At 39.9% G+C, this 24883-nt stretch overlaps 1 protein-coding gene across 6 annotated transcripts in view; it reads left to right on the top strand.

The window, feature by feature from the left end:
* LOC125456875 (limbic system-associated membrane protein-like) overlaps window positions 1–24883 on the top strand; it is a 1200329-nt gene that overhangs the window by 1154666 nt on the left and 20780 nt on the right. Inside the window, exon 9 of one of the 6 annotated variants that reach the window (XR_007248528.2) lies at window positions 2443–2550. The exons of the other annotated variants lie outside the window; for them this stretch is intronic. The gene's annotated coding sequence lies outside the window, so the exon portion shown is untranslated. The remainder of the gene's footprint in view (window positions 1–2442; window positions 2551–24883) is intronic. 6 annotated transcript variants of the gene reach the window in all.

Raw genomic sequence — 24883 nt, 5'->3', positions numbered from 1 at the left:
TTTATGTAAATGATAAGCAGTGTGGATGAACTCACTACTTGAAATGGAAAATGCTGCTTTAAGGCTGTTCCATTGAAACGTTTTTTTTTCACTAGGGTCTGATGTGAAGTGATTCAAAGAAATCGATTGAAAATCTCAGGAAGTAGTGCTGTGTCCATGGAAACTGCAGTGTTTCAAATTTGGTGAAACTGGTTGGAAAGATTAGCAACTGAGCTGCATCAAAGGACTTGCGCCTTTGAAGCATAAATGCATTTCTTAAGTTGGGAGTGCTGTTCACTGACGTGAGGAGAGCAGCAATGAATGTGTAGTGGTCGTCTTGTATAAACTCCAGTTGTATTGAATCGAGCAGCATTGAGGTTTTCTTCTTAACTAGTCCGAGCATATGAATAATTTTAAATGCTTGTGTGCACAAGCTGGTCAGTGTCTGATTCCTGTGGATATTACAGCCTTTGTGGCTGCACGCCCATTGATTGATTGTTACTTGATAGCATGCATCACTGAGCTGGAAGCAAATAATATTTCTGTTTCTCCCAGTGCTAATGCATAATTTTAAAATGATTATTTTTCAATAAAATAAAGCACCAGAAATGTTGATTGAAATATTCAACAGACCAAATTAAGAATTCAAGTTTCCTGTAAGGGAAGGGATGTGAAAATCGATTGCCTGCTTAATTGTGATCTGCCCCAAGGCCATGACAGGATGCCAGTTTATAAGTCCCACACATCAGAGAGTGAGAGAGATCAATGCGAATGCCTGTCTGCTTCTATTCCACTGGATTTACATTATGCAGGTGGCTGTGGAGAAGGAGCATTTGGTGTGTTCATTACATTTCAGGATTACTGTGACTAGTCGATACAGCCAGAAATATTGTCTTTGATGCACATAATGATATCTTGATTTTGTTTCATAAGTTTTGTTGTTGGTCCTGTTGAAATTGGGTTCTATACTGCAATTTTTTTTCATTGTTTATGCATCCCTTAAAACAAAGGGGGATGTGCAGACCCAGTGTCATCTTTATGTTACAATAAGAAAAAGCGGCAGGTTGGCCCAAGGCCAGATCACTAGGCCTGTTAATTGGATTTGGGTGCTTCTGTGCTGTCCATTTTATTTAATTTATCTTTGTGCTGCAAGTTTCTGCATTTAATTTCCCTTTAAAGTCTAATCACATGAATGATGCAATCGTTCATGTGAAAAATATGAAACAGTATTTTGGTTGAGGGAAAAGGTATCTGCTTGAATTTTTGGAGTGTGTGGTTTCCTTTTCAAAACTACAATGTGACTTATTCTATATTATCTGTTTTCATTAAAGTAAGACACATTACTGTGGCATTTTAGTGTAGTCATTGAACCAATGTTTAATATAAATGAGCTTACAACATGTTAACCGGTGCACTACCGGACAAAAAAATGAACACCTCAAAATACTCCATTGGATTTCTCGGGCTTTGAATCAGTAGGAATCTCCTTATACCATTTATAATTTTGATTTTCCACAATTCAATCATTTAGGCTGCATGTGTCCCCATGTTACAGTTAGTTTCATGTGTATACGTTTGTTTCAAAGCTGTGGATTGTACCTTTTAGTTCCAAATTCTGCACTTTCCCTGCTGGCTGTAAGTTTGTGGTGTGTGCAGTGATGGTTGAAACTCTCTTATGACCAAGTTTGCAGAGATTTAGATTTCCTCTTCAGCTCAGCGAGAGCAAGGAGTGGCCCTCAAGTTGAGCGGTGTTGTTGCCTCATTATATTTTTTCCCAGGGCAGAAATGGCTAGCACGAGGGGTCATAGTTCCCAGGGCAGAAATGGCTAGCACGAGGGGTCATAGTTTTAAGCTGGTTGGTGGAAAGTATAGAGGGGATGTCAGAGGCAGGTTCTTTACGCAGAGAGTTGTGAGAGCATGGAATGCGTTGCCAGCAGCAGTTGTGGAAGCAAGGTCATTGGGGTCATTTAAGAGACTGCTGGACATGTATATGGTCACAGAAATTTGAGGGTGCATACATGAGGATCAATGGTCGGCACAACATTGTGGGCTGAAGGGCCTGTTCTGTGCTGTACTGTTCTATGTTCTATGTTCTATATTGCAATACTGAAGAGAGCCAGGTGGCAATGCAGTTTGGTTCATTCAACACCAAACAGATCGTCTGCATTAGTGCACTCTTGGAATCTTACTTCTGCAATTACTGACCAATTACACCTGAGCTAGACTTGAGATAAACAATAGGAAATGGTAATGCTTTTGGCATTTGGTAAATGGATATTCATGTATTATATTTTGCTTTCTTTTATTTTAGTACCATGCATTGTGATAAATCCCTTCACTAGGGAGTGGTGGAATCCAGGTTGTCAATACCTAAGGAGTGAATTGCTTATCTAATTCAAATGAATTAAATACGAGTAGTAGACACATTGAATTGAATAATCTTCCTTTGGGTATTTTTAACAGGTAGTTACTGTGTAAGATGAGCAAAGACATGAGAACCTGTCACCTGTCTGAGAATGCTGGATAACTCGAGAGACTTAAGAAACAGGAGCTATTTGGCCGCTATTAGAGGTGATTAACACAAACCTCATTTCATTACAATCAAGAAGCAGGAGTTGACCAGTCAACTCCTCATGTCTCCTATGCCATTCAAAACTATCACGACTGAGCTGAAAGTAGCCTCAAATCTCATCATTCTTGCCTACATTTGATAACCATTCATTCCTATGATCAAAAAGAATCTTTCTACCTCTGCCTTGAAATGTTCAAAGATTCTGATTCCAACTTTTCAGGAAGATAGTTGTAAAGAGTATCCAACCTCTGAGGGGAAAGAAAATCACTGTTTTCAATGGGTGACATCCAATTGGTAAACACTCCCTCTTTCACAAAAAGAAACATCTTGTCAAGAATGTTCAGGATCTTCTATGCCCAAGCTTTCTTCACAAGACCGTCTATTTGAAGATAGTGAAATATAATATATTTATTAATAATTTCAGGTATTAATATAGTGAACCTTCACAGAACTGCTTTTAGTGCATTTACACCCTTAAATAATGTGAACAATGTTGTACACAGTACTGCAGGTGTGGTCGTACCAGTCCTCTATATAATTGTAGCAAAGCCCTCCCTAGTTTTGTTATCAGAGATAATGGGAACTGCAGATGCTGGAGAATCCGAGATAACAAAGTGTGGAGCTGGATGAACACAGCAGGTCAAACAGCATCTTAAACTTGCTGCTTGGCCTGCTGTGTTCATCCAGCTCCACACTTTGTTATCTCCCTAGTTTTATGTTTGCTTCCTCTTGTGCTCTGTGATACTATAGTATTAGATTTCCTCATTATCTGTTAGACCTGGAAACTAATCTTTTGCAATTCATGCAATAGTTCACGGAAATCCCTCTGCAACTCAGAGCTCTATAATTTCACACTATTTAGATAAAACACTTCTTTTGTTTATTCTTCCTGCCAAAATGGACAATGTTACATTCCCACATTATACACCAATTGTCAGATCTTTGCCCGATCACTTAACCTGTCTATTTCCCCCTGTAGTATCCTAATTCCTCTCTCAACTTAATTTTCTAGCTGCCTTTATGTAACCAGCACATTTAGCAACCACTTACATCCCTTCACCCAAATCATTTATATAAATGCTTAATAGTTGAGGTCCCAGCACTAATCCCTGTGGTGCATCATTCATTTCATTTTGTCAACCTGATAAAGGCCTGTTTATGCATACTGTCCACTTCCTGTCATCCAGCTCAACTTTAATCTAGACCAATATGCTACACCCCCTTGAGCTTTATTTTTCACAATAATATTTGTTTGGGCATTTTAGCAAATGCCTTCTAGAAATCTAAATCATGTAGATCCTCATATCCACGTATATTACCTCCTCAAAGAATCCACTGCATTGATTAAAACATATTCTTCATTTGACAAAGCAATGTTAACTTTGTCTGATTATTTTTGACTTACCTGAGTGCCCTGTTATAATGCCTTCAATAATACCTTCTAGTATTTTCAGATGTTAAGATGTCAGATGTTAAGCTTACTGGCCAATAGTTTCTAGGCTGATCGTGCCATCCCCAAATCACGGGGGTATATATCAACAATCTTACTGACTACTCGTTTCTAGGCTTTAAGATGATGCCTGTAATGACCTGGGTGCTTGCTAACCCCCTGATTCCCCTACTTACTCAGTACTGCTTCTCTGGTGACTGAATTTCCTGACTTCCAGCCTCCTGTCCATCTCCTGATTTATTGCTGGTGCGGATACATTACTTGTATCCTTAATAACATGTAAAGACCAGATTTCTGCAGATGCTGCAAGTTTAAGAAAGAGAAAATGCTGGAGAAATTCAGCAGGTTTGGCAGCATCTGTGGAGAGTGGAACAAAATTAATATTTTTGAGACCAGTATGACATTTCAGATATTTCTGAATGCTGTGCACATTCATACACAGATTGCTTTGGTTTTATATTCTTACTCTTTCCATAACTTCTAGTCTTATCTGTTATTTTGCTGTTTTCTTTATTAGTTCATGGGGGGATGTGGGCATTACTGGCTGGTCCAACATTTATTGCTCATCCCTATTTGCTTTTGAGAAAGCAGGTCACACTCCATATCCCTTACTGTTAAAATCTGTTTATTTCCTATATTGAAGCTTTGTTTTTGGTCTTGATTCGTGCTATGATTTACCAAATCTTCTGAAATTTGTTCCCTTGATCTAAAGTTTAAAGTCTTCTCTACTTCCTGAGCTATATGGTTGGCAAAAGCTATGGTCTCAGTATGTTTCAAGTAGAAATCGTCTATTGGTAGAGTTTTGACTTTCATCTGTAGAAGTGCTAGCGCCGCATTAACTGGAACCCACTTCTCACACACAGGTCTTCGATCCATGCATTTATCCCTTTAATTTGTCAAATGCCAATTTACAAGTGGCTTAGGTAATCACAGATGTTTTCCTTTCATTTTTCATGGAGTCAGAGAGTTATACAACATGGACCGTTGGGTCCAACTCATCCGTGCCGACCAGGTTTCCTAAACTAAACTAGTCCTATTTGTGGCCCCATATTCCTCTAAACCTTTCCTATTCATGTACCTATCCAAATGTCTTTTACATGTTGTAACTGTGCCTGCATCTTCTACTACCTCAGGCAGTTCATTCTACATACGAACCACCCTGTGTGTTAAAAAGCTGGGGAGTGTTGCTGAACAAGGAGACCTGGAAGCGCATGTTTATATTTCCTTGAAAGTAGAGTCACAGGTAGACATGATAGTGAAGAAGGTATTTGGTATGGTTACCTTTATTGGTTCAGCACATTCAGTATAGGAGTTGGGAGGTCATGTTGTAGTTGTACAGGATATTGGTTAGGCCACTTTTGGAATACAGGGCAGGATTTATACACTCAATGGCAAGCCCCTGGGGAGTTTTTGGAATACTGTGTGCAATTCTGGTCTCCCTGCCATAGGAAAGATATTGTGAAACTTGAAAGGGTTCAGAAAAGATTTACAAGGATGTTGCCAGAGTTGAAGAGTTTGAGCTACAGGCAGAGGCTGATTAAGCTGGGGCTTTCTCCCTGGATTCTTCAGTGGCTGAGGGGGTGACCCTTGTAGAGATTTATAAAATCATGAGGGGCATAGACAGTGTGATTATCCAAAGTCTTTTCCCCAGGGTAAGACAGTCCGAAACTAGGAGGCATAGGTTTAAGGTGAGAGAGGAAAGATTTAAAAGAGCCAAAGGTGCAATGTTTTCATGTAGAGGGTGGGGTGTGTATGGACAAATTGGTGGAGGGTGGTACAATTACAACATTAAAAGACATTAAGGATGGACATTATGAATAGGAAGGGTTTAGAGGGATATGGACCAAATGCTGACAAATAGGACTAGATTAATTTAGGATATCTGGTCAGCATAGATGAGTTGGACTGAAAGATCTGTTTCCATGCTGTACAGTTCTAAGACTATGTGCTTCCTCAATTGTCAACCAAATTGTTTATATAAGTGACAAATAAAAGTGGACCCAGTACTGCTCCTTATGAAACAGCACTGGTCACAGGTCTCCTGTCTAAAAAACAGGCTCCTGTCTCTCACCATAGAACGAATTGTGTATCCAATTGACATGTTCACCCTAAATCCCGTGTGATCTAACTTTATCAATTAGTCTGGCATGCGGAAGACATGTCAAAGACTTTACTAAAGTCCATGTAGACAACATCTATCATTCTGTCCTCATCAATATTTTTGGTTCCATCCTGAAAAAACAGAATTGAGTTTATGAATCCTGACTTCCCTCGCACAAACCCATGCTGACTATCTCTAATCAGTCCTTAACTTTTTCCTGTCTGTTTCATTTGTACCTTCATAAATCATGGCAACCATATTCTCTCCCCCTCAATGCTCATTTGTATTGAACAGCAGAATTTTTGCCTTATCCATTTTGAAGATTTTAGTAGAATTTTCTTTTATATTATGTGACTTTTTTTCTACAAATTCTCTTGCAGTATAACTCATACAAGGCTACATTGTGTTTATTAAGCACCTGTGATAAATAAGAACCATTCGTGAACTGTAACCCATTCTGTCTCTGTATGAAATGACCTTTACCATCAAGCAGTTCCATTATTTTCCTGTAGTCTAGGGAATTAATCTTCTTGTGTTCTGTGACTCAAGTGAGCTTGATAAATCATTTAGTGTGCTTTCAGGTTTACTCAGTCATACAGTCTGGGTAATTATCATTTCACTTAAGATGTTGGTCAGCTTGTTATTGTATATCCCCTCTCCAGAAAGCAACATAGAAAGAACATTGGTTCAAAACAACCACAAGTTGACTAAATCAATCATATTGGTGGAACTACTCTTGCACTCACGTATGTTAGGACATTAAATTGACTATTTTTTTTAATTGTTTAGATTGAGCAATGAGTATCAGACAAACATGAAGGAAAATGTGTTATTTGCACCCAGTTCTGAACATGAGCTGATCGACATCACATTGGGTACAGATTTGAACTAGTGTACAGAACACAGAGATAGAAGGAATGGAAAATTGCACAAAATCCTTTGAAATGATTCAGAAGTATGTGTGATTCCATTAATGGCCTCTAGCAAGCCTAAAAGTGCGGCCACTCTGCATTAAAGGCAAAAAAGTAACCTGTGTAAACATTAAGGACTGTGACTGGCGGTGTTCTGCATGATCCATACTGGGACCTCTGCTGTTTGTGATATATATACATGACTTGGATTAAAAAAATAGGTGGGTGGGTTAGTAAGTTTGCAAATGATACAAAGATCGGGGGAGTTATGGGTTGTGTAGAAAATTGTCAAAGGATACAGTGGGATATAGATCATTTGCAGATAGGGGAGGAGAAATTGTGGATGAAGTTTAATCTGGGTAAGCGTGAGGTACTGCACTTTGGGACATCAAATGTTGAAGAAAGTGTACAGTTAACAGCAGGACCCTGAATATCATAATGTGGTAAAGAAGGTGTATGGCATGCTTGCCTTTATTGGTCAGGGAATTGAGTATAAGAGTCACAATGTCATATTGCAGCTTTATAGGACTTTGGTTCGGCAACACTTAAGCACTGTGTTCAATTCTGATTGCCAAATTACAGGAAAGATGTGGAGTCTTTGGAGAGGTTACAGAATAAGTTACCAGGATGCTGTCTGGATTAGAGGGTATGAGCTATATGGAGAGGCTAGAAAAATTCAGGTTATTTTCTCTGGAGTGGCAGAGGCTGAGAAGAGACTTGATAGTAGTCTGTAAAATTATGAGATGCACAGGGAGGATTGATGGTCAGTTTTTTTTCCCAGAGTTGAAATATTTAAAACTAGGGGCATGCATTCAAGGTGAGGGGAAAAGTTCAGAGATGTATGGGGCAAGTTTTTTTTTTTACATAGAGAGTGATAGGAGTGTTGAAGGCGCTTTCAGGGATGGTGGTAGGGGCAGATATGATAGGGACTTTTAGCTAACCACATGGATGTGCAAGAAATGGAGGGATATGGACCAATGACAGGCAGAAGGGATTAGTTTCATTTGGCATCATGTTCATCACAACATTGTGAGCTGAAGGGCACATTCCGGTTCTATACAGTTCCATGTGCTATGTGTACAAGATTGCATAGAAATAATGAAACAACTTGATATCTAACATTCTAATGGCTAGTGATGTGTGTTTACCTCCAACAGGTTCTTTTACCTGATGTGGCAATGCTTATGTTATATTCTACAACAAAATAAACCAGGGAAAGGCATTAAAGAATCCAACAGAATGACAACTACTATTCTCCACAACCATTACATTCCTCATCCATGAATGTCTCAGATTGTATTAAGGTGTTAGTTTACAACTGAGGAGAAGGCTGTGAGTAAAGTGTTGCATTTCAAAGTGACTTGTGGTAAATTGGATTATGAGACCTCTATACATTCAAGTTACATGTCATGTTACAGTGGCTTTACCATAAATCCATCTGTTAAAGGCATACTCAGCAACTAATCTTGAAACCAAACATAAAATACACCTTTTTCAAAGATGAAACATACCCCAAACTGATGTCCATGTTTGTACATAAACAAATTAATAATTATACAAACAAGTAAAACAGAGTTTGAAAGACTAACATTTCAAACTTTATTGTAATGTTTTGGAGATTTGACAACTCATCTGGTGATTCTGTACCTGTCTGGAAAGCCGCATGTTGTTTTCTGTTTCACCTATTCAACAACTCGATTGTCCTGCTATTAGGGTTAACCCTATCAAAGTTCTTTCTGACTACTTATGCATGATTGGCATGCTGTACATTAATTCGAGTGTGCTTCCACTTCTTTACAATGATGAGTGTTGACTTTGTCTGACCTAGGCAAGTTGCATTTTAGTTCAGTACTTAATGATAATTGAGTTTATAAAATGTACCATACACTTTACAAGATTGTTGAAACCTGCAGAGTGGAGTGTCAGTGTGATGTGGGTCACTCTCCGCTTATGTAATAACTTGAAATGGTTTTCCAGTTTATTGCCGTCCATTCTCAGACAGTCTGTCTGGGACACTGAATAAACTGAAAATAGCGCTCATCATTTCAATGATGGTCATGGTCGTTGTGTTGGCAAATTGTCAAACAATGAGAAATTTACGTTTGTCATAAGCATGTAATCTTCCCTATTCATTGTGAATAGGTCTGTTGCAGGATGGAACATTGTGTGGATATAAAGGCTGGTTGTGCTGCTGTGGTTGGTACACTTGGCATTCACAAGTCATTGAATATCTTGAATTAGCCCTGGCCATTATACAGATTCCATGTGCTAGCTGCATTTTACCAGCACTGGTGTGAAGTGTGTATGATGTCCTGGCAAAATGTTTTTCAGATAAGGACTTGTTTGACCTTGAAAATCATTTGTTGGGAGATCCCAAGTTTGCACACTGAACCGATTTCTCAGGTAGTACTCTGGAGTTGTCAGGTCTTCCCCAGATTATGGTGTTTTGTAACTCTTGTAGTTGCTCATCTACGACGGGTTGCTGATTGTAACTTTTCACACTGGCTCTGACCAAAGTTTTACAAATCAACCTTGATAACATCTTCAACTTTGTAGATTTTAACGTCAAGGTGCAATTCAACAGGAAAATCTTTTTTTGTGTCAGTTATAATGCCCATCTCTGTGAGACAACAGTATATGCATAAACAAAGATATAGCTCCGTAAAGCTCAATTAATTTATTTGGTTCTTAAGTGAATGATACCAGCCTTTAACTACTAGATAGCTCAACAACTGTCCTTAACTACCCTGGGTTCTGTAAACAACCCCAAACATTATTTCCTGGGAGAGTTGGCAGCTGAGGTCTTCTCAGTGCCTTTTCTAAGCCTCCTGATATAGGGTTGTTAGTCTCTGGAGTTCTGCTGAAATCAGAAATCCCACAGGTTGATTTTTTTTTAATGTACAGGTCTCTGTACCAAATGTGTGCCTTATTTGGAATTTTCTGTGCACATGACCGATCCTAAATGTTTTGACCTCTTATGATAGAAACAGCAGTTAGTGATTTCCTGCAATCTTAGTTCTCAGCAGACCTGAATGACTGGGCGTAACTCCACTCACATAATAGCCAATTGTAAAGCTTCTTATCAATTCTTGTATCTTCTACTGATCCAACAGTCGAGTCATTAGCTCAATGTGTCAGAGAATTTGAGATAACAAGGTGTAGAGCTGGATGAACACAGCAGGCCATGCAGAATCAGAGGAGCAGGAAGGCTGATGTTTTGGGCCTAGACCCTTCTTCAGAAAAGGGGTCAGAAAAACATTTGCTGAAGAAGAATTCAGGCCCAAAACGTCAGCCTTCCTGCTCCTCTGATTCTGCATGGCCTGCTGTGTTCATCCAGCTCTACGTCTTGTTTGCTAAATCTGGCAGATGTAATCATTTTAGTCCCAGCCTTAAATCTCACTTCAAAGTACTATTCATGCAATTTGTTTACGGATTTGATTGCATCAAGTGGAATGTGTTCTGCCACAGTGGGTGTGGTTTCAGTCTCATGAATTATGGCCATACCAAGGTCTGAGCATTCCGGTAGACCTGACATTGCAGGATTGTCTTGCTATAAGGTAGAAGAATCCAGGAATCTAAGGTAAGTTTACGTGATTCCAACCATGTATTGAATTAATAAAATGTGAGGCTGGATGAACACAGCAGGCCAAGCAGCATCTCAGGAGCACAAAAGCTGACGTTTCGGGCCTAGACCCTTGCTCTGATGAAGGGTCTAGGCCCGAAACGTCAGCTTTTGTGCTCCTGAGATGCTGCTTGGCCTGATGTGTTCATCCAGTCTCACATTTTATTATCTTGGAATCTCCAGCATCTGCAGTTCCCATTATCTCATGTATTGAATTAGTGTTCTGTTACAGTCTATGAGACAATATCTTGTAGGGCATACAAAGGTGTGCCGTTTGCTAAGATACTTATGCTTCAGGATATGTGTTAATATGCAGGAACCAGCTCCTTAATTGATTTGAGCTTTTAGCAAATACAACATTAATAGTTATAAAAGCTTTTGGTCACTTTACAGCATGATTTAACAGGATGGAATGTTATTCACCTTTTGAAATTTCTCTTTTGCTCGGTTGAGTCTGCACCTCATGCTTGGGTTTGCCTTTGTGCACCTTTTCTCACTTTCCTCACTGGCAATATTGTGGTGTTGTACCATCTTTCATGTCACCTGTATTTTTTTCTGAAGTCTGTCCAGGCCTTGGGAATGAGATTTCCTCCCAATGCATGCTCAATGTTTCTCTGAGCCAATTATTTTACATTTATCCAGAAAGTTTGGATGGCTTTTGAATGATTGTGACAAACTACATGATGCAAAATTTGTTGGTTTGGTTCACTTTGCTGAATCTAGCAGTAGTGTTGTCTGTACCTAAAATATGACATTATTATTAAACTGCCACTGTGGCCTCATACTTGCAACCTTAGTTACTGTATCGATGATATAACCTATTCCCCTGCCCAAAAACTCCTTCCTAAAGGTTTTACTTAGTGTGAAGACAATAACCGACTCAGTGATAATGGGAACTGAAGATGCTGGAGAATCCAAGATAACAAAGTGTGGAGCTGGATGAACACAGCAGGCCAAGCAGCATCTCAGGAGCACAAAAGCTGACGTTTCGGGCCTAGGCCCTTCATCAGAAAAGGAGGAGAGGGGAGGGTTCTGAAATAAATAGGGAGAGAGGGGGAGGTGGATCGAAGATGGATAGAGGAGAAGATAGGTGGAGAGGAAACAGACAAGAGGTAGGGATAGAGCCAGTAGAGGTGAGAGGGTTGCAGGGTTCCCCAGTGGAACATGATTTGCTGTTCCTGCAACCTTCGGGTAGTATTGTTGTGGTACTGCAGGAGGCCCAGGATGGACATGTCATCTAAAGAATGGGAGGGGTGTTAAAATGTTTTGCGACTGGGAGGTGCAGTTGTTTATTGCGAACCAAGCATATGTGTTCTGCAAATCGGTCCCCAAGCCTCTGCTTGGTTTCCCCGATGTAGAGGAGGCCACAATGGGAACAGTGGATGCAGTATACCACATTGGCAATGTGCAGGTGAACATCTGCTTGATGTGGAAAGTCTTCTTGAGGCCCAGGATAGGGGTGAAGGAGGAGGTATGGGGGCAGGTGTAGGACTGCCTGTGGTTGCAGGGGAAAGTGCTGGGTGTGGTGGGGTTGGAGGAGAGTGTGGAGCAGCCAAGGAAGTCATGGAGAGAGTGGTTCTTCCGGAAAGCAGACAAGGGTGGGGAGGGAAAAATTATCTTTAACTTATCTGACTCAATGAGCTTCCCTTATATTTCCTGTTTGGAAATGTCACACTTGTTCTTTGCAGCATCTTTCGCCAAACTGGGCAGTGGACAGATGGGGTTGCTGTCTGTTAGAGATGAGCTGAAGTCTGTTAGTTCTGAAGTTAATTCTTGCATTGAGGTGACCGTCAAGAACCTTGCAGGCCATTGCTGAATCTTTCTGATTGAAAGACAGGATGTATCAATTCTACAAAGCTCCTCCCTGCCAATGGCAAGCAAGATTTATAAACATCTTTTCTTGGGATCATCTATAACTTGATCCATGTCAGATAGAACTATTTCAGCTTTTTGAACAGCTGTAATTCAGTAAGAATGTCATTGGATACCCTGTCCATACTGATGTTTCTGCGATTAAAATTCAAAACTTTAGCCTGTACCACTTAAAACCAAAGTTCTTAACTTTGCATCAGTCACATTTCCAAACTGCTCCTTCATTTGCAATAAAGACTTTGCAGTTGCTGTTATACTTGTGCATCAGCTGTCGGGAACAGAATGTACTAGCCTCTAGCTTCCTTTTATTTTGCCTTCCAGCTTCCTATACTGTACTGCATTGGCTTATGTTCTAGCTAAAAAGTCTTTCCAAACGTAAAAATCTTAGAAATGATTTTTTTTTCTTGAAAGAGCTTACATTGTAATCAAAAACTAATGAAATCCCTAGCCAAGCAATTCCAGTACAGCTATAACACTGGCATTTGTCTGCCCATTAGAAAATTGTCCAGCTATGTCCTTTACACAAAAAAGAGACAAATCCAACCCAGTCAATAACTGCCCCATCAATCTACTTTCAATCATCAGTAAAACGAAGGAAGGTATCAACGATGCTGTCAAGCAGCTTCTGCTTTGTAACAACCTATTCACAGATTCCCAGTGTGGGTTCTGCAAGAGATGACAAGGTGCAGAGCTGGATGAACACAGCAGGCCAAGCAGCATCATAGCAGCAGGAAAGCTGTTGTTTTGGGCCTAGACCCTACTCCTATGATGCTACTTGGACTGTGTTCATCCAGCTCGACACCTTGTTATCTCAGATTCTCCAGCATCTGCAGTTCCTACTATCTCTGGGTCCGGCAAGAGCCGTTCAGCTCCCAACCTCATTTATAGCGTTGGTTCAAGTATGGACAAATGAGCTGAATTCCAGAGGAGAGAGTGACAGCCCTTGACGTTCACTTCAAATTTGATTGAATGTGGGATGAAGGAGCCCTAATAAAACTGGAATCAATGGGAATAAGGCCAAACTCTCTTGCTGGCTAGAGCCATATCTGGCATATAGGAAGATGGTTGTAGTAGTTAGAGGTCAGTCACCTCAGCTCCAGGACATCTCTGCAGGAGTTCCTTAGGGTAATGTCCTTGGCCCAACCATCTTCAGCTGCTTTATCAATGTCTTTCCCTCCATCATAAGATCAGAAGTGGGGATGTTCACCAATGTTCAGCACCATTCACGAATCGTCAAATGCTGAAGCAGTCCATGCTCAATTGCAGCAACTTCGACAATATTCAGGCTTGGGCTAAAAGGTGGCAAGTAACGTTCAAACCACAAAAATGCCAGGCAATGATCATTTTCAATAAGAGACAATCTAACCACCCCATACCTTGACATTCAATGGTCTCACTGAATCCCCCACTTTGAACATCCCAGAGTTAACATTGACCGGAACTTCATCTGAACTCTCCATATAAATACAGTGGCTACAAGAGAAGGTCAGAGGCTTTGAATACTGCAGTGAGTAACTACCTCCTGACACCCCAAAGCCTGTCCACTATCTCCAAGACACATCAGGAATGTGATGGAATACTCCCCACTTGCCTGGATGAATGCAGCTCCAAAAGGAACTTGACACTATGCAGAACAAAGCCACCCACTTGATTGGCACCACATCCACAAGCATCCGCTGTCTCCTCCACTGATATTTAGCAGCAGCAGCAGTATGTACTGTCTGCAAGATGCACTGCAGAAAATTACTAAAAAAAAACCTTAGACAGTACCTACCAAATCCACAAGCACTTTCATCTAGAAGGACAACGGCAGCGGATACACGGGAACACCACCACATGCAAGTTCCCCTCGAAGCCACTCACCATCACTTGTTGTTGCAGGATCAGAAACGTGGAATTCTCTCCCTAATGGTATTGTGGATTACTATAGCTCCTACACTGCAGCAGTTCAAGAAAGCAGCTCACCACCACCTTCTCAAGGGCATATAGAGACAGACAATAAATATGGCCAGTGATGCCCTCGTCTCACAAATGAATTTTAAAATGTTGGCTCTTTTTCTCAGTGGTCAGTGCTGTATATAACATTCTGAATAGCTTTCTGCCCTGACAGGAACTCATACTGATTAAGGGTGAGCAACTCTACCTTTATCTGGAAATCTCTATTGTCCAATGCTTTTGTGTGGTTGGTCTTTAAATTTGTGCCCCCAAGCTACTGAGTCTTTTATGTATAGCCATTGTTGCTGCTGTGGTGTAAGATCACCTCCATCAGTGTGTTCATCTGATGCAGCAATATTTTTGTTATTTGCCTTAATATAAGAAACTAGGCAACGATGTCCTGGCATTGAAGAATCAAGCAGAAACTTGCTATTGTGTACAAATATTACATTCCTGAAGCACTGCTATCGGGCTAATGTTATTGTTAATTCATGTTAAGAGGAGCATGCTTCTGATAGGATATCAATCTTCAAGTGATTCAAGGTACATACAATGACACTATGGTGATATCATCAGAATGTCACTTCAAGGCATACTGACATTTTGATTGAATATAGCATATTGCGGTCACAATACTTGGACTGCAAGAGTTGGAAAAAAAAGGTCACTGCTACTTTTTCAAGGGCAGTTAGGAATGGGGGAGATATTGGCCCAGGCAATGATATCCAACTGAAAATCAAATGAAGAAAGAGAAGATTGGATGAAAATAATGAAAGTAGGAGACTGGAATAGAATCCTTCTATGAAGTGGAGTGAGAGGAATTGTAGCCAATGTAGCGTTCAAAGTGAATGGACCTATTAGTGCATGCTGGTTGTTAGTTTATTTTAAGAAACGGAAATATAGAATTGAGAAAGTGAAGGGGAGAGTCAGAGATAGATCAAGTAAATGTGAGGAAAGGGTGAAAAATGACAGCAAAGTTTGATGAATGTTTAGGGCTGGAAAGAAAATGGCACTGATATGGTCATCACCAGACTGGAGAAAAACAGGTAAGACAAGATAACCTAAGTTTTGGAATGAAAAGGAGTGCATTGCTAAGATCCATTTGGGAGCCCATTACAACATATATTATTTAGAGGAATTTTGAGAGGAACAAGGTTATCCAGATACTTTAACAAGGAGGTAGTCAAAGTTGTTGGAGATACATATCGCAGAGCACTTGAAAGTAAATGAAGCTCATTTCATAGTGCCACCATGGCACAGGAGGCAGCCTTTTCCTGAAGTTATATTGGGATTAAGGTGAGAAATATTCAAGGGAAGAAAATAGTTAGGGATGTTGAAGCTGGATAGGAGGTTAAGAAAAGGAAGAAGGCACCTAAGGTTAACAGCTGGCTAGAGGAAGATGATAAAGTTGGATTGTGAGCTGTGGGAATAAGAACCGGTGCAGAAAGACTGAAGGCCACGGAGGATGCATGGTGATGAAGTGGAGAAAAAGAGGCAAGAGAAGATTTTGAGGTTGGATAAAGGAAGGAAAATTGAAGGCTGCCTTCGAACATCAGTGAGATCAGAAATAGTCAGCTGATCAAGAAGGGTAGAGTAAAGTACAGAAGGCAAGTAGAAGAAAAATGTTAGATGCAACAGGGAAATCAGAAGTGTGAGAGACTGAGAGAGTAGAACAGTAGAAGAAATTAAAGAGAAAAATAGCAAAGTAAGAGGTGAAAACAAGTTAGTGAAAAAGAGAATATTTATAAATATATGTACACCAAGGTACACAAATGCCAATCTTAGCAATATTCCCTCGCTTCCTATGAAACTGAGAATTAATTGACTGGAGATTCACAGATGCAGACATATTATCATCAAGTAACATGCTTTATATCCACATTGTATTCTGACAATATAAATTCCCTGCTTTATTGTATATCTTTGGGAGCAAAGTCAAAAACATTGAAAAAGCTTTATTTGTGCCTTTAATAAAGTGTTGCCAATTATGGGCTGATAAAGCTGCAATAATTTCAAAAATATCAGAAAAGAATAAATAATCTCACCTTACTTTCACTCTATCTAAATGCTTCCATTCAAGAGATTGTCACTTTGATAAAGTGCATCCCTAAGCACTCACTCATCTCCCAAACAGATGTATTGAGGCCCTGAAGATTGCCCATACACTGCAGCTCAGTTCAGCTTGAATTTTCAACCCACTGGTACAGAACTTTCAGTTCTAGAGGTAGAAACTCAGCACACTCCATTACCCCCTCAGCAATATATTGACCACATATCAGTATGACAGAGAGGAGGCGGCATTTGTTATTCTTTACTCAAGGAAGCAGCCCAGGAATGTGGGTTGGATTTCTTTTGAAGCTTTGTTCACAGGGCTTTATCACATGACAGAAGTGGAGTCCATTTTGTATATTTTGAAATAAATAGCAATGTTGATTCTTGATCATCACTTTATAAAACTTTTCAATCTGTGAGGCATCATTTATTATTAATTTTGTTTCTGTATGAACCTTTCAATTATTTTAATTGTTTATGTAATTTTCAACTACATTTTAATCTTGTTTCATTGAAAATGGGATCAGCTGGGCCATAGTAGAACTCGAGCATTTCTTTACAAAAGACATTTTACATGAATACAGAATGTCCACCAGAAATAGATAGCACAGTGATGTGTGTTCATTAAAATACACATACAAAACATATCTTTTAAAGCTCTGCTTTTCCAAAAAAAAGCTCTTCTATTGCAAAACTTTACATTCAATTCATCTTTTTTAAAAAATCACTCGTAAATAAAATGATATATGTAGGTGTGTGAGTTTATTTTGAGTTTAGCTTCTGTCTCCCCAGTGCTGATTTCTGCTATTGAAAGATGTTGCAATGTGAAAACATTTCCTGATTTGCTAACTAAATGGCAAGATATCAAGGACCTCTGTTACAGAATACATGATTAGTTTAATCCCTTGAGCGAACGATCAGAATGGTGACTGGTTTTGTGTTTTATTGATTTGGTTGTAGTGATTAATGATCCCAGAGGGAAGTGGTGTCTGGATTGCAAGAGACAGATTTTAGTGATTGGAATTTCAATTCACCCAAAGTGACGAAAATCTCTTTCCTTTCTTAGTTTGCTTAGGCTGTATATCAAAACTATTAAAAGAGCTCTCCATTATCAATGGAAAGGAAGCTTGATAATAGATTGAGACTCTATGTTTTAGATGCATTTTTTCCGATGATTCTCAGTTATAGAAGACTAAGCTTCTTTGTAAGAAGTGAGGAAATGCAACTTTAATTTTCAAAACACTAAAATATTTAAATGTTATGCTTTCTGAAAATAACTGTTGTGATAAAAAAGGTCAAATACAGCAATTATAATGCAGAAGCTGAATTTGTCCTGAATTTGGCAGATGATCCATTTGCTAGTATAAATGATAAAAAAAAACAAATTTGGCACTGAATTAATACTACTTAGACTCTGCCTCCCCCAAAAATATGTTTCATGCTAAGAGTGATGTAAAAGAATACTACAAGCTAGTGGTAGGTTCACAACATATTGGCTACCTACTGACACACTTTACCCTCGAATTTCCCACAACAGTTTTCCAGCTGATCTGAGGAATATGTTGGGAAGGAAAGATTGGGGATAAGCTTGACTGTCAATGCCCCTTCTTCTGAAAAATGAGCCTCAAGGCATTAAATGTGCTCATTTATATTTAGAGAGAGACATATTGAAATAAATGAAACCGGGGGCTAATATATATGCTGACAGTTCCAGTAGCCCTGCCATGTATGGAAAGACAGAGCCAGCCAAGTGAAAAGTGAGCCTTAAATTGTTACAAGGCAAGACTTCGAAAACTCTTCAAAAATGAGCATGCCTCATACAGCTTTTAACCAACTAGAGGCTGACAATTCTGCAGTAGTGGCAAAACCATTGGGACTGGTAAGTCATTTGGGCTCATTCTTAGTTGGCTTTGAGAAGTTGGTAGTGTGCTGCCTTCTTAAAATGCAGCAATCTTTGCACTGTAGAGACATCACAGCGCTGTTAGGAAAACAGTTTCAGGATTTTGACACAGCACCAGTGAAGGAGTAGCGATAAAGTTCCAAGTTATCATGGTGTGTGGTTTGAAATGGAACTTGGAAGCAGTGTTGTACCCATGTAAGTGCTACCTTGCTCTTTTAGGTGGTAATGAAATTGGAAGGTGCTGTGTAAAACATCTTGGTGAGTTTTTATAGATGGCACAAACTGTGCATCGATGGAGGAACTGAATGTTGACAGGGTTGGAGAGGTTGCTAATTAAGCAGGTACTTTATCCTGGATGGTTTTGAGTTTCTTGAATGGTTTGGAACTGTACCCATCCATAATACGTGATAAGGTGGCATAACAGCTGAAAGGGGTGTGGAATAGGCGATGGGTAGTAATAGACATTAAACTGGCATAGACGTATGAGCATCCTTGCAGGGGGAATTAGGTTAAATGTGTGTGAGAGGTAAGTACCAGAGGGATGTTTTATAATTCTCCATTTTGGAGAGATAAGGATCTCTTTGAACCTCGTCTCATGATGCTTTTTGTTGAGGAAAGGTACTTGCTGGGAGAAGTAAGCATGCCTCAAATGTACATGAACTCATTGAGACTTACATACAAAGTTGTCAAAAAACTGTCCAAAAACTGTGCACTTAAAAAAAAAAAATGTTTGGGATTTGAGAGTGCCTGGTTATAAAAAAAACAATAAAAAATGTTGCTGTATGACTAATTTTCCAAACTATAATTTTCACAATGCAGTGTCAATTATTGGACAGCTGCACCTGCTCACTGATTGGAAATGTTTACTGACATACAGTTTTAAGGATTTGAGTGACATGTTTAAGAACAAAAGACTTTAACAATTTCAGTGACGTGTTTGCTTCCAGTATTGAATGATTATTTAAATGAAAGGTTAGTTTTCATACATAATTTTTTCTTGCTATTTCATTGCATTTTAACGGAAGCGTTTTTTTTCAGTAATGACATAACCAGTAGACTGGCGGTGTCATGATTCCTTCTGATTAAAGCCAAAGTTGGTTAATAAGTTAGTTGAAATAGAGACAGAAGGGTAATGGCTAGTGGGTGAGACATAAAACTTGGAAGTAGGATGTCACAAGAGATATGAGGGGCCTCGGGGGTAGATAGATGAGCAGAGGGTGGTGTTATATGTGTGAGAGGTCTTGTGTATAGGTACAGGAGCAAAGATAGGCATAAGGGGTATGTCAGGCCATGGAATGGCTGCAGAAGCAAACAGAGTAAGAGGGCAAGAAATGGACATATGATCCTTCTCCTACTTTACACTTTTCCATCCCAACACAGTCTCAATGCATACAGAAATATTCTTCCTGCATTGTTAAGCACATGGTGTTTTTTGATCTGATCAGCGGAATACCATCTTCCAGTGAGATGTCATGTCGGTGGACCAACACCACCATATTATTGGCTGTGTTTGTTGTATCTTATCAGGCTATCCTGATCACTTGCTGAGTGAGGATCTGTAGCAGTTCATCTTTGCTGCCCTCATTTCTAAGGCTCATGGGTGAGAAGTAAATCTGTCTCACTCAGCTTTGGTGGTGTTATTTCCAGCTGTCCTTTGACACCCGAGGGTTGGAAATAGTACAACTTTTTGCCGTTATTCCAACCTGTCATCTGCCTAGTTAGCAGACCGCTTTAGGCTGATGTCCTGTAACATTCAACCTAAACATCCATTGCATCCATGAATTTTTCCACCTGCAATACAATTGGTTCCTGATTAATTACTTCCTAGTTCTTTACAGACAATACAGCTGTACATACATAAGCATGAACAGAAACATAATTTCTCGAAGATGGGAGGAAACAGTAAGCTTCTAAGATCAGGCAAGATAGAACGGGGTTGAGAATGTGAACTTTAGCAAAGTTGACCACTGTAAATGGATATAGTGCCACAAACCTGGGTTCGATTCCACCCTCAGGTGATTGTCTGTATGGAGTTTGCACATTTTTCCCGTGTCTGTGCAAGTTTCCTCCAGGTGCTCAGGCTTCCTCCCATAGTCCAAAGATGTACAGGCTAGGTGGATTGGCCATGCTAAATTGGCCACAGTGTTCAGGGGTGTGGGTTATAGGGGGATGGGTCTGAGTGGGATGTTCCATGGGTCAGTGTGGACTTGCTGAGCCAAAGGGCCTGTTTCCATACTGTGGGGATTCTATGAAGTCCAGTGCCCCAAAAAAGGCAAAAAATGACAAGGTGTTTGACATCTTCCAGTGCCAACTCCTCTGTCTCCCTTTGCTACCAGTCTCCAGCACAGAATTCCTCAGACCAATGGAATAGCTACTCCACTTAACCTCTCAATGAGCATCTCCTCATATCTCCAAGCAGGTAGTCACCACTGACTATCACTCTCACTATGTTTCCATTTCAAAGCCACAGTCACCCTACACAAATGTTGTCATTCCATCCTCTGAATGCATTATATTTCTGATACTCATAGCCGATTCTCAGTCATTGCAGGGATGGAGAATGTGGTATATCAAGGAGAAACAGGGAATTGGGGTGGCCTTCCTGGTTTAGGCAACCAGATTGTTGCAGAAGACAGCATTCTGAAAGTGAATAATATATTCAAACAAGTGGCCATTGGTGATGGAGAGATGGGAGATCTCCCAGAAACCAATTGATAAAACTGGATCTTACATTCCCTTATGGCAAACAACAATCACTCAAGTTGACTTGATGTCAGCAGTCACTGAATTATCATCATTTGCACAATAATGACATTGAATTGTTCCATCCTGACAATTTTAATACATGTTTTCTTTTGCCTCAGATCCTTCAGACATCATGCAGGCCCTGGGTGGATGAAGACTCCTCGGAGGAGGTCATTCACTCTGAGGAAACACAGTCACATTAATCACGCATACCCTATGTAAGCACCAAGCAGGGCCTCCAAGGCAGGTGTTTGGGTTGTCACATGGTCAACTGCACATCATAATGAGTGGGTTTGAGATGAGATCAGTGGTGGAGGGATCTATTGAGGGTTGAAACCTCAGCTGGGCCTTAGAAATCAGTGCTAGGACATGAATGAGATTCTGTCAGATTTTGCAAAGATATTTCATGTGATTGGAAAGAGTCACAAAGTCATAAAATGGGTCACTTATGTTAACCTAGCAGAAGGTGACATCGAGACTCATAGCTGAGAAAGTTTCACAAGGCTCATGGAAGCAGTAAAGCCTGTGAGGTTTGAGGTGGTCGGTTGAATCTAGTAGTGCTAAGGATTAGAAACGTTCAGGGCCACAGTTAGGCCAGTAGCTATGAAATAATGCACGAAAAATCTAGGAAGTGTGACAAAAAAAAATGCCAGGCCAAAGTCAGATTCAACCTAAACGTCCGTTGCATCTATGAATCTACCCACCTGGAACACTGACAAATATAGAGATATATTTTACAAATACAATTGGTTCCTGATGAATTACTTCATAGTTAAGATAGACTGTCACGATAAAATTGCAAGCAAATCAGAGGGGTTCTCAGATATTCCAGGAGAAACTGAGGATGAGGCCTCATTTAGTGGAAGAGCCACAGGGGACAATGGCAGTAGCTAAACAAGTTAAGGGAAAATTGATTCCCTACAGAATGGGAAAAGAGAATAAAAGAAATATTACCAGCATTGGATACCACTGCCAGAGGCTGCCAGGGACATCCTAGTGAGTTAAACACAGAGATAACCCATTGGGAGACCAAACAAACAGCACCAAGTTTGAAACTTCAACCAGTCAAATCTGGCTGATGCAGAGATAAAGGAGGATGAATAGGCAGCTGCACGTCTAGACATCTTGCAGGAGCCTGACCATCAGCCATCCATCAACCTGTCTGAGTTCAAATTTGTACACACACCTGAAAGCGGTACTTGGATTATAGTAAAGAGTTATATTTGGGGAAAATAGCACAAATGTTTTCAGTGAAATGTGGTAGCTACATGTTTTAAAAAGTAATTAATTTTTTTGCCTTCTCCTACTTACTGGGTACATCATTGGTGAAGTGGATATAATTGGTGACCCTGAAAAAGATAGCATCAGTCACTTGGTAAGGCCTTTTTAAGTCAGTAAAGATGTAGGAACAGCAGTAGATCATTCAGCCCATCAACTGTTCATCACTATTCAATGAGATCATGGCTAATCTGATAATCTTCAACTTTACTTTCCTACCTTTTCCAGTATGCCATGGTTCCTCTACAGGATAAAAATCTCTCTACCTCAGCCTTGAATATAATTAAAAAGGCAGCCTTTCCAGCCATCTGTGGCAAAAAGTTCCACAGATTCATTACCCTCTGAGAGAAGGAATTCCTCCTCAACTCTGTCTTAGCTGGGCACCCTTTACTCTGAAATTAATCACTCTGGTCTAAAAGACTGTCCCACAAGGGGGAACAACCCAAAAGAATCTTATATTGTACAATTAGATTATTTCTTGCTCTTCTAAACTCCAATGAGTACAGGCCCAACCTACTCAATCTCTCCTAGTTAGGACATCTTCCATGCCTGGAATCAACATAGTGGTGCTTCCCAGGATAGCCTTTAGTGCCAGTACATCATTCCTTCAACAATGGGACTAAAGCTGTTCGCTTTATTCTAGATGTGCTAAATCTTCCCTATTTTTATACCCCAAACCCTTTGAAATAAAGGCCAACATTCCTCACCTTGTTCCATAGCATATTGTGACATTTTTTCAGACAATGCCAGAAGTGAAAACTTTTTGTGCTGTAGAGATCTTGACTATTATTAGGAATGACGTCTTTCTGGTCTATTTGGAAAGATGTCTTCTACCAGGAGGCCTCAGCTATGAGCATGATCTGTACTGGAACTCTCAGCCTCCTGAGGCATTATTACTCATGTGCAGAAAATGAGACACTGCTTGTAAACCTTGCGTTAGGCAAATCATCTTCTGTGAGCTAGAGCTCTTTATTCATCTCCTTCAGCACCTTCCAAACCCGCAAACTGTATCACCTAAATGGACCTGTGGTTTTGGGGATCTTTTTGCTACTGTGGCTTATCATCCTCCTTATTAGAGTTGCATAAGTTACTGAGAAGACTGATGGCCATGAAACTGAAAGGCAAAAAGCATCAAAGTAGGTAAAATAATCTTCAAAATTTGGAAAGAACCCCTAAAGAAGTGAAAGCACACTCTCAGAACAAGTAGCATGTTCAATTGCCTTGGATCCATCATCCCTCCCTCTTCTTACCTTGTTGAACTTGGTGAGTTTCAGACAGGATAGCAAATTGATACACTTACATTGAAAGAGAGTTAAGGCTTCATTGGAATTACCTTTTGTATATCTAAAACTCATTAATGCCACTATATTTTCTCATTTGCTGAGAAAGCAATCCAGTAAAACGTAGAATTGGATGGTTACAATATAGTTGCACGTTTTTTGTTTGCTGCTTTCACAGTCTGTCACACATTGAAAGCTCTCTGCCCACAATCTCCCCAAAGGGAAAAAAAAGACAATGTTACAGGTTAGTATCCCCCACTTCTCTGTTCATTTGGCAGCAGTTGGCACATTTATTTGAAGATACAAACTTACTGCATTATTATACCTAATGCATTAAATCAGTGTAACACATCATTAAGGCATTTAATATGTGCACACAGAAAGGCAGGATACGTGCCCTCTCCTTACCGCAGTGCTGAATGGGAGTAGTGCTACATGGGTATCCTGTACTGACTTATTTACATGGAGGTAGCTGACTTGATTATCTTCTGGAGTGGGATGGAAGTAAGCATTGTGAAATATTCATTTTCGTTGTTGTAGTAATAACAGAATCACAGCAGTATACTTACCTTGTGATAGGCAAAGAGAGTTCCTGTTCAATTCCTGCCATGTCTCTTCAGTGAGCTAACTTTCACACATGTGCTCTGTTAGTTGCTGGGGTGTATTTTCAGTCTGAAACACAAGATTTTACAGTTTAATTGTGCAAGACATTTTTTTCAATTGAAGTCTTTACCCCTTGTTCTTGCAGAAGTGTTTTAATAGTAGTGGTATCTTTAGGATGAAGATGACTCAGGAAATGAAAATCTGTATTGAATCATATTGTGACCATGATATTCATGTAGAACATTGCTGTGAATTGAATTCTGGGACTAGCAGTATATGGATTAATCATTCATTCAAACAGCTGGATTTGGTCTAACAGATTCACTGACTTGAGCAATGGGCCGATTTTGATTTCTTGATAATTACAAACAGCGTACTGCAGACCACTGGGGTATACAAATCATAAAATGCTAAGCCAAACAAACAGTGACTGGAGACAGGAATATTGACCTGGTCCTGTGCTCCCATAATTTGATTAACCCCAGGTGCTTTCTGAACATGCCCTCTAGGAATTGCTGTATTACTTAGCACACTCTGTCTTTGTTTTGCATTGCAATTATGGTCGCATAAAATCATTACCAAC

Source organism: Stegostoma tigrinum, chromosome 12, assembly GCF_030684315.1.
Source record: "Stegostoma tigrinum isolate sSteTig4 chromosome 12, sSteTig4.hap1, whole genome shotgun sequence".
In the NCBI taxonomy this organism is placed as follows: domain Eukaryota; kingdom Metazoa; phylum Chordata; class Chondrichthyes; order Orectolobiformes; family Stegostomatidae; genus Stegostoma; species Stegostoma tigrinum.
The sequence above is the reverse complement of the archived record's forward strand: the minus strand, read 5'-3'. Positions and strand labels throughout refer to the sequence as shown.